General features: G+C 52.4%; 1 pseudogene across 1 annotated transcript; it reads right to left on the minus strand.

Moving 5' to 3' along the window:
• Window positions 1-2,722: 2,722 nt before the first annotated feature.
• Window positions 2,723-5,784, minus strand: LOC309448743 (olfactory receptor 14A16-like; annotated as a pseudogene). Its single transcript has 2 exons — window positions 5,766-5,784; window positions 2,723-3,678 (listed from the first exon to the last, which is right to left on the minus strand). The product of its transcript is annotated as an olfactory receptor 14A16-like (transcript).
• Window positions 5,785-9,432: the final 3,648 nt, after the last annotated feature.

The raw sequence follows: 9,432 nt of genomic DNA on the forward strand, positions 1-9,432 counted from the left end.
GTTTAGCACCACTGAGAACTGGCTGAACATCCAGGCTCAGAGGGTTGTGACCAGTGGCACAAAGCCCAGCAGGAGGTACCATGAGGAGCACTGAAGGACACCATATCCCTACCCAACATCTCCTCCTACAGGTGTCTCTTGGGTCCCTGGAACCACCTCAGTGCCAAGGGGGAGAGCACTGCCTGTATGAGGTGGAGGAGATGGGGTCTGGCATGAGGGTCCTGGGGCAGTTTCTCCTCGTTGTTCATGCAGCAACAAGCTGGGCTGGATATTTGGAGAGAGGAACTCTTCCTAAGGGCCTCCAAGGGGCATGGGGATGGTCTACAGTTTCCTGCACGCTGCCTTTTCTGGTGGAGATCACAGAGGCTGCCACCCCATTAGAGAACCCAGGACAGGCCTTGTCCTTCCTCTGGTCACAGCTGGACACCAGTTCTCCAGCTCAGCCCCAGCTCAGGAGCCTTGTCTAGGGATGACGTTTGGGGTAAGGTTGACAAGAGGGGTGCATAAGTTTGTCTTACGGACATGTGATGAGCACCAGGACTGAAGTACCAGAGCAAAAGGATGTGGCTTCTGGGTGAATACTTTCTTCGGTGCAAGTCCAGACACAGGGTCCCAGACTTGCTTTCCATGCCACCCTTCACGAGGGATGATGCACTAGAAGATGGCAAGTGGGGGACACCAATCCTTCTCCAGCTACTTCCCAGGCCTGGTGAAGCACCAGGACAGCAAGGACTTCTGGCCCTGCACCCTAAACTCTGGGTATTATCCTGGGACAGCTGAACACCAGCACTTTTCTCTCCAAGGCATTTTCCAGCCCATGTCAGCTCCTGTCTGATCTCCCCCATCCCTCCTCTGATCTGCTCTGGTGCTCCTGGCCCCATCCTGTGCTCCCCACAGGGCCCCAACCTGGCACTGATGCTCTGCAGAGCAGGTTGACTGCAGGACCATGGGGCGACTGCACACTGGTTGTGCTGCTCAGTGAGGGACACAGATGCAACAGCATGGGCTGCACTGTCACTGAGCTCTTTCCTGGGGGTCTAAAGCTCTCGAATGAGTTCACAACATTTCTTGGGACTCATTGGATTTTCTGCTCATTTCTGTTCAGCAATTCCTTCCTTTTCCTTCAGGTGCCTGCAGATTGGTGCAGGAAGACGCGGACTATCTCCTTCCCAGGGACGGAGGTAGGCTGACCAGCCCATAATTCTTCAAATTCTCTTTCCTGCCCTTCTTGAAGATGGGTTTGACATCTTCCTTTCCCAAGGACCTCAGAACTTCTCTGATTCTGCTGTTCCATTGAGACCACAATCCAGAATCACGGGTAACCACTTGTAGTGAGCCTATCCCAGCAGCTGAGATGAATTTGACTAAACCACTGAGGTTTGTTCCTGCAGTCACACAGAAAAATGCCAGTGTTCCGTCAAGCATCCATGTCTGAACTGGACTCTGGAACTCCTTCTTCACCCAGGGGTGTTAAGAGACAGAATCTTTCCAATTTGCACATAGAGGTCGTGGTCTCAGTTTCTCCTTGGACTCCTGTTGCCACTTCAAAGTGATGAGAGGCACCTCAGCCCTGTGGTGTGTCACCCTGCTCTGCACTCATCTGAGATGTCTCATGTCATGAGGAATGGACATGGGGATCACAGTTCAAGGAAGCACATCCCAGTGGATGGTTTCCCATGGGCTGTTACTCCCAACGTGAAGTGACCTTGAGACATTGTCTGTCCCACAGGCCTTCATGGAACCCCCAAAAAGAGCTGATGTTATTTGCACTCACTGGGTTCATCTCACCTCACATCCATCATGTGCGTGCTCACATCTCATCTGTACAATGCGAACATGGATTGCTGACCTTCTCATTCAGTGTCCCTCCATGGAGGGAAGAACAACCTCTGTGAGCTGGGGAGAGAGGCCAGTGCTGGAAATGGTGGTTGTGAGGGCCAGTTCATGACGATGTCCTGGGGCAGCTTCTGTGGGGTGTCCAGTGCACAGGGGCACAGCCCAGCCCCTGCTCTGCTGGTCCTGCAGGTCTCTGGCAGGAGCCTGGCTGTGAGAGGGCACTGCTGTGTGCCAGCCCTGCACACACACACTGTTCAGCTGTACTCTGGTGTTTAATCTGTGGGTCACTTTTGTAGGAATAAGCTTGAGAGAAACTTTGCAAGAAGATCTAAACCTTCAGGTCCTGCCCATAGGAGATCACCTTTCTATCTGTAAAGGCTGTTGTGAGGCCAGCTCTGTCACAGCAGTGCCCATTGCCTGTCCCTGCCTGCGCCCACAGGACTGACACACAGCAGGACGGTGACCAAGCTGCCAGAGCACTCAGGCCTTGTACCAACACCAGGGATGAGAAGGAGAGTGTGGAGTGGAACCAGAACAGCTCTGGAAGAACAAGCGCTGGTGCTCCCTGGAAGTGCTGCCATGATGGACTCTTTTCCCTCCTCCCACACACACAGGAACTGTCCCTGCAGCTCTAAAAAGGGCTTGCAGGAAGGATATAGTGAAAAACAACTCACTAAAGAGACCTTTATTCTGTTTAGAGACAAGGAGAGCACGGCTCCTCATTTACACAGCCAACAGTTATAAAAGAAAAGCCAACAGTGAATTAAAAAGGGGATGACAACATTATCACAATAAGAAAACAACTAATAAAAACAAAACATCCAGATGACAGACTGGACCTGTAATTAGCTACATTAAAATGCCTATGTAGAAGCAGATGGGCAGTTTATTGCTTTACAAAACAGTAAGATATGAGTTTCAACACGGCATCCTTGAGCTCCTGGTTCCTCATGCTGTAGATGAGGGGGTTCACTGCTGGAGGAACCACTGAGTACAGAACAGACACCACCAGGTCCAGGGATGGGGAGGAGATGGAGGGGGGCTTCAGGTGAGCAAACATGACAATGCTGACAAACAGGGAGACCACGGCCAGGTGAGGGAGGCAGGTGGAAAAGGCTTTGTGCTATCCCTGCTCGGAGGGGATCCTCAGCACGGCCCTCAAGATCTGCACATAGGACACCACAATGAACACAAAATGCACAAATGATAAACAGACACCAACCACAATAAGCCCAAGTTCCCTGAGGTAGGAGTGTGAGCAGGAGAGCCTGAGGATCTGGGGGATTTCACAGAAGAACTGGCCCAGGGCATTGCCCTTGCACAGGGGCAGTGAAAATGTATTGGCCGTGTGCAGCAGAGCATTGAGAAACCCAGTGGCCCAGGCAGCTGCTGCCATGTGGACACAAGCTCTGCTGCCCAGGAGGGTCCCGTAGTGCAGGGGTTTGCAGATGGCAACGTAGCGGTCATAGGACATGACTGTGAGGAGACAATACTCTGCTGTGATCAAGAAGAGAAACAAAAAGAGCTGTGTCACACATCCCAAGTGTGAGATGGCCCTGGAATCGCAGAGGGAATTGGCCATGGACTTGGGGAGAATGGTGGAGATGGAGCCCAAGTCAATTAGGGCGAGGTTGAGCAGGAAAAAGTACATGGGGGTGTGGAGGTGCTGGTCCCAGGCTATGGTGGTGATGATGAGGACGTTGCCCAGGAGGGCAGCCAGGTAGATGCCCAGGAAGAGCCAGAAGTGCAAGAGCTGCAGCTCCCGTGTGACTGTGAACGGCAGGAGGAGGAACTGGCTGATGGATCTGCTGTTGGACATTTGCTGCCTGTGGGCATGAGGACCTGTGCAAGGAGGAAAAGGTAGTGAGAAGTTACAGATTTCTCAGAGGAAAATAAACAGGCTGGTCCTCATGGAAAACCCTCTCCCCGATGGAGGGATGTTTCAGCTCATTCTCTCTTCTACCAAGTGAGAAAAAACTGTTCATCACAGTTTAAAATGCAGCTTGGGCATCTGGTTTCCATGAAAACACCTCTGGGCAAGACCCCCTGAGTTGATGTCAGAACAAGAAGTGACTGACACTCGCACCCCAACCCCAAAAAGCAAGAGCAGCAGGGACAGGTGGAGAAACAGAGAAGAACACTGCAGTGTTCCTGAGAAATAAAGCAAGGACAGAAAGGCAGACGGGCATGCTGTGGAACCTTCTCCTTACCCGGCTGTGCTGCTGCCACTCACATAATGACACTGGAGAGCAAGTACTTTTGGCACCTTTTTTGAGTACCCTGTTCCAGGAACCCTTCACCTGGAGGTCCAGCTGCTGAGGTGGAGACTCGTGACCTGGACCCCATGGCTTTGGGGCAGAGGGTCTGCTGGGGAGGAGAGAAGACCAGGGGTTGCACTGGGAAATGTGGCTGCACTGCAGGGGATGGCAGCATTTCTGGTCCATCTCCCTCTCCCTGCCCATGTCTGTGCTGCCTGCAGCTGTGTGTCTGTCCCTGGGTCTGCTCCCTGTCAGTGTCACAGACCACGTCCCACCCGCTGTGTGCTCAGCTCTGTCCTGCTCACACCTCCTGGCACTGCCCAGGGGCAGCTCTGTGTGTGCAGGGGCTCAGGAGCAGCTCAGACACGTCCTAACGAGAACTGGAGTCTCAGTGTCTTCTCCAAAGAGAGAAATAAATCCCCATCTCCCACTGCACACCCAGACAACCAAGAGTGGAAAACTGAAAGCGCAGACTCCTTCCCTGGCAGCTGTTCCTGTCTCGATGTCGTTGTTCAGAAGGACCCTCTGCCATGTCTGTGGGGGGATCTGGAGCTCTGAGCAGCCCTGACCCACACAGCCCCCTTCAACCCCACAAGCTCCCTGCCTGCCCTGCCGGGGGTCGCTCCTTCCCCCCACAGCTGCTGCCATGGGATCTCCCGGGCAGGCTGAGCGCTGACCCTGGCAGGCGGCAGAGTCCCTGCCCGGCACAGCCCTGGGGTGCAGGGACCCTGCTCTGCAGGACAGCCCTGGGCACCCCTGGGTGCTCACCCGGCTTCACAGCTGTTCAACATGGCCTGACAAGAGCCCCGTCCTTACAGATCCCACCAGCTGTGCCTGTGCCAGTTTCAGGAGATGCCTCCAGGAGCTACAGCTGCACTGCCCTGCACCAGAGACTTACCATGGCAAGGGCTGCAAAGGTTTCTCCTCCACTGAGCTCTCAGTCATCCTCCCAGTCCTGACCACCTTGAATCTCTCTCTGCCTTGCTCATCTCCTGAGATCCCCAGGCAGAGCCCTCAGCCCTGCTGCGTGTGCAGAGGAGCTGCTCCTGGGCAGAGCTGTCTCTCTGCAGCGCTGCCGCTGCCATGAGCTCCCTGTGTCCCAGGAGCCCAGCCCAGCTCAGCAGCACAGGAGCAGCACAAGGCGCTTTAATGACCCCTCTGGTGGGTTGGGTGCTGAGTCCATGAACTTCAGACCCTGGAGGAAGGTGATGAAACTTCTCAAGAAGTCAAAGTCAGATTCAAACTCCAAAGTTTCTTGTAATGTTAATGGGTCACACTGAGGAAACCTACTGAGAAACAATATCCATGTTTGTTTAGAGAAGAAAACTGGAGGTCAGGAAAAGCACAGTAAAGGTGGCTCTGATGCTGAGTAAACCTGGTTGTGTTTCTTTAACCAAAAGCCCAAGCCCTGACTCCCAGCCCTGGAAATCAGATCCTGTCCCTCCCACATTGCCCAGGGCCCTTCCTGGGACAGTGTGATGTGGGGCTGTGCAAGGCCAAGGGCAGGACTATGGTCCCACACCTCCCAGGTTCCTGGCTGGGGACAAGGAGGCCATGAGGTCCCTGTGCTGTAAGGACAAGGTGTCTCCTCACAGGCATCAGAGGTGCAGACAACAGCCACAGCCAAGGGGAGAAGGAGCTCATGTCTGGTGGGGCTTTCAAACTCTTTACATCCCTTGATCATCTCCATGACAGCCTGTCCTGTGCTGTGGCATCCCCTGCACCTCTGTCCCTGCAGGCTGGAGACATCCCCCCTGCTGCCCCACTTTGCTCTTGTCTGAGCATCTTCCTTCCTTTGCTGAGATCTCTCCATCCTCCCCAGCTGCTCCTTGAAGCACAAAGCCTTGGGCTGATGCAGACTCCCTCTGCTGACCTGCTCCACCACAGCACTGCCCTTCCATCACATTCCTTTCTGCTCATGTCCAGCCTGGACCTCCCCAGCTGCACTTTGGCCATTATTTCATTCTCATGCTCTTTCCCACTATGAAGAAACCTCCAACACCTCTGAAACTGCCCTTCAAGCACTCTCAGGCTACTCCTGCACTGCTGCAGCCTCCCCAGCGCTGCTGGGCCAAAGCAGCCCAGGTCCCTCAGCACCCCACCCCATGTGCACAAGGTGCTGAACCTGCCTTGGCACAGCCCTGCACTCTCCAGTTCCTCCCTGCTGCTCCAAACTGGGAAGACGCACACTGGCACACACCCGTATGTGTGGGTCACACCAGTGCTGAACCGAATGGGATGAGAACTGCAGGTGTCTGGGTCCCCACGCTCCTCCTCACGCAGCCCCGTGTGCAGCTGCCTTGTTCATGGTGAGCGTGCACCACGGGCTGGGGTGGGGACCTTGGAGTGCCCAGGCCCTTCTCCTCAGGGCCACTGCTCAGCGTGTCAGGTCCTGCTCTGTCCTGATGGATGCAATTCTTGTGCCACCCTGATACAGAACTGGCCACTTCCCCTTATCAAACTTCAGATCTTTCTGATGGGTGAATTCCAGATTTCCTCAAAGTTGCGTCTCTCCCTGGACAGAAGATCCATTCGCTCAGCTTTTAATGTTTCCATGCAGATGGCTTATCCCGATTAGGGTGTCTCTCCCAAAATAACAGGATAAGGAGTTAAAGGGCACTACAAATACCGTCTCCTGGAAAAACTGTGGAGTCTTGGGTGTACAGTACTCATAATGCCAGATATCTGCACTTTGAGGGAAAGTTTCCCTTCATGTGGTAGAGCAGCAGGAATGTGTGGAGCTGTGCCTGGGGACAGACAATGTCAGCTGAAGGTTGAGGAGTCAGCATGAGAGGGCAGAACAACATGGGCAGTGTTGTGGTCACTGGACATCAGCTACTGACTCACAGGTGAGGAAGAGGAATGAGATGAGGCCTCCTTCAGACAAATGAAAGAAGCCTCATGTTTCCAGGGCCGTGTCGTCGTAGCAGACCTGAGATATCCCAATATCTGCAAGGTACCAGCCATCCAGGAGGGTTTGGAACCCATTGACAACATCTTCCTGACACGGGTGACTGAGGAGTCAGTGGGGTGAGGTGCCCTGTGGGACTTCACCCTTAGAAACCAGAAAGAGTTGTTCAGGATGGAACAGTCAGGGATGGGAAAGTGGAGCTGAGGTTCCTGTGAGATGATCACAAGGCCAAGAGCAGGATTTCAGGAGAGCAAGCTTTGGCTGCTGAGGGACCTGCTTGGGTCCTATGGGATATGGCCTTGGTGTCTGCAGAGCTTTTCTCTCCCAGTTCCTCCCTCCTCTCTCCCACCTGCTGTTGTGCAGCGTTTTTTACCCTTTCTCAAATACAATATCCCAGAGGTGCTGCCGGCATCACTGAATGGCTCAGATTTGGCAAGGAGTGGGTCCATCTTGGAGCAGCTGAAATCAGCTCTGTCTGATGTCGGTAAAACCCTGTTGTCTTCTTAGAGAGGTGATGTTGGAGAATGGCCAAGAGAGAAAGGGCATGAGACCCTCTCTACGAAGAGGATCTCTTCTAGTTAGCATGAGTAGGCCTCAGTTAGCATGAGCTGAGCAAGGGTGGGTGAGAAGGTATTGCCTGGGAAAGGCCTGCATAAACAAGTCTCACAGTCTCAGGAGGCAGCTCCTGAGAAAGGCCTGGATAAACAAGTACCAGGAGGCAGCTCCGAGATAACGAGGGAACTCACATACCAGGGGGGCCACAGAAGGGGATGGACTCAAGGGGATGGATTCATTATGTATGTTGGGATGGGCTCATTACGTATGCTATCAAATCGGTGTTTGACAAGTAGGCATAATTAATAGAACTGTTATAAAAGCTTGCGCTCTGTGTCAATAAAATGAAGCATGTCTATAATTCACATTGGATTGGTGACATTTCTTCCTCCGTCGCCGTAGGCCCGAACCCATGCCGGGGTCTTGACCCCCGACATTTGGCGCCCGAACAGGCCGAACAGAGGACCTGAAGGCCGAACCCGGACCTGAAGACCTAACGGGGACCCGAAGGACTACCAGGCACTTACAAGGATTAACGGGGATTTACAAGAACTAGCAACGCACGCGGGCCCAAAAGCGACGGAAACGACAGCGGCGCCAGGAGCAGTGACTGGCGGGCAAAGAGCGACCGAACACTGTGCTGCGGTGTGTCGTCTCCGATGCCTGAACCGATTAAAGTTCGCTGCTGAAGGGCTACTAAAGGGCAGGGCAAAAAAGGATATCGCTGTAAGTAGTTCCATAAGGGGATACATAAGGGGATACATAAGGGGATACATAAGGGGACCGTGCCAGTAGTAGTATGGATAAAGGTGACACGGATAAAAGGAACATGGATTTAAAAAGTAGCCCTAAATCTTTTACAGTGCTTTTCAGAAAAGCGAGGGGTCAATAATAGTTGCGTTAAACAGCTAGCTGGTCTAGTAGCAACAGGGAGAGTAGAGAAAACTAGGAGATGTGCTATAGAATAGGGTTATAGATGATGATGAATCAACGGAGAACCTCAAAGGACTATTAATTTGGTGCAGAGGCATGGGAACTGTGTTGTGGAAGGCAGTAAGTCACCGTGAAAGATATATTCTCGGCCTTGTAACCGCCTGGAAACTAATAGTTACTACAGTGAAGCAATTAGAACCTGAAAAGACTGTTACGGGCATTAGTGACTCAAAATTTGAACTTTGGGACAATATAGAGCAGAAAAAAATGGGATAGAGTTAGCAATGGAAATCATGGGACTGTCTTAAAAGACCTTAAGGCTGAACGTTCTGCTGCTGCCGGAATCTTTGCAGTGTTGCAGTCCGGGGCGGGGGGAGGAAAAATGCCGAGCGGGTGGCCTCCTGTACCATCATTTAACCCTGGTGAGAACAGCAAGTCCAGAGGATTGGAGTCAGATAACTTGCTCAAAGAACCTGTGAAAGCTGAGAATGCTAAAGTCATAAACAAGTGTACTATCAGTCCTTTTACCAATTTTACCAATCTGCTTTTACTGTCTTTCAACCCTCTAACTCCTACGAAAGAGCAGAAGGAGTCACCGGATGAGAACTGGGCAAAAGAACTCTGTGAAAGGTAACAGCTATAGATCATTTAGGACAGAACTATGCGGATTCATTGAAAGGGGCAGGTATCCCACAACTCCTGGAAGAGACACTAATTGACACACCGCAACTACAGGCACGATTAGTTTCTGAAATTCTGAGGCAGTCAACAGATCTTGCATATCAAGCTATGAGGGAGGTGTCTGAAACCAACAAAGCAGCCAAATAATTTGCAACTGTTAATCAGAGTCCCAATGAGAATTACATGCAATTTATTGACTATCTTCAAGAGGCCATCAGTAAGCAGGTCGAAAACTTAGAAGCTAAGGAAGCATTGGTG

Source organism: Streptopelia decaocto (genome assembly GCF_964273445.1).
Source record: "Streptopelia decaocto genome assembly, chromosome: 21".
In the NCBI taxonomy this organism is placed as follows: Eukaryota; Metazoa; Chordata; class Aves; order Columbiformes; family Columbidae; genus Streptopelia; species Streptopelia decaocto.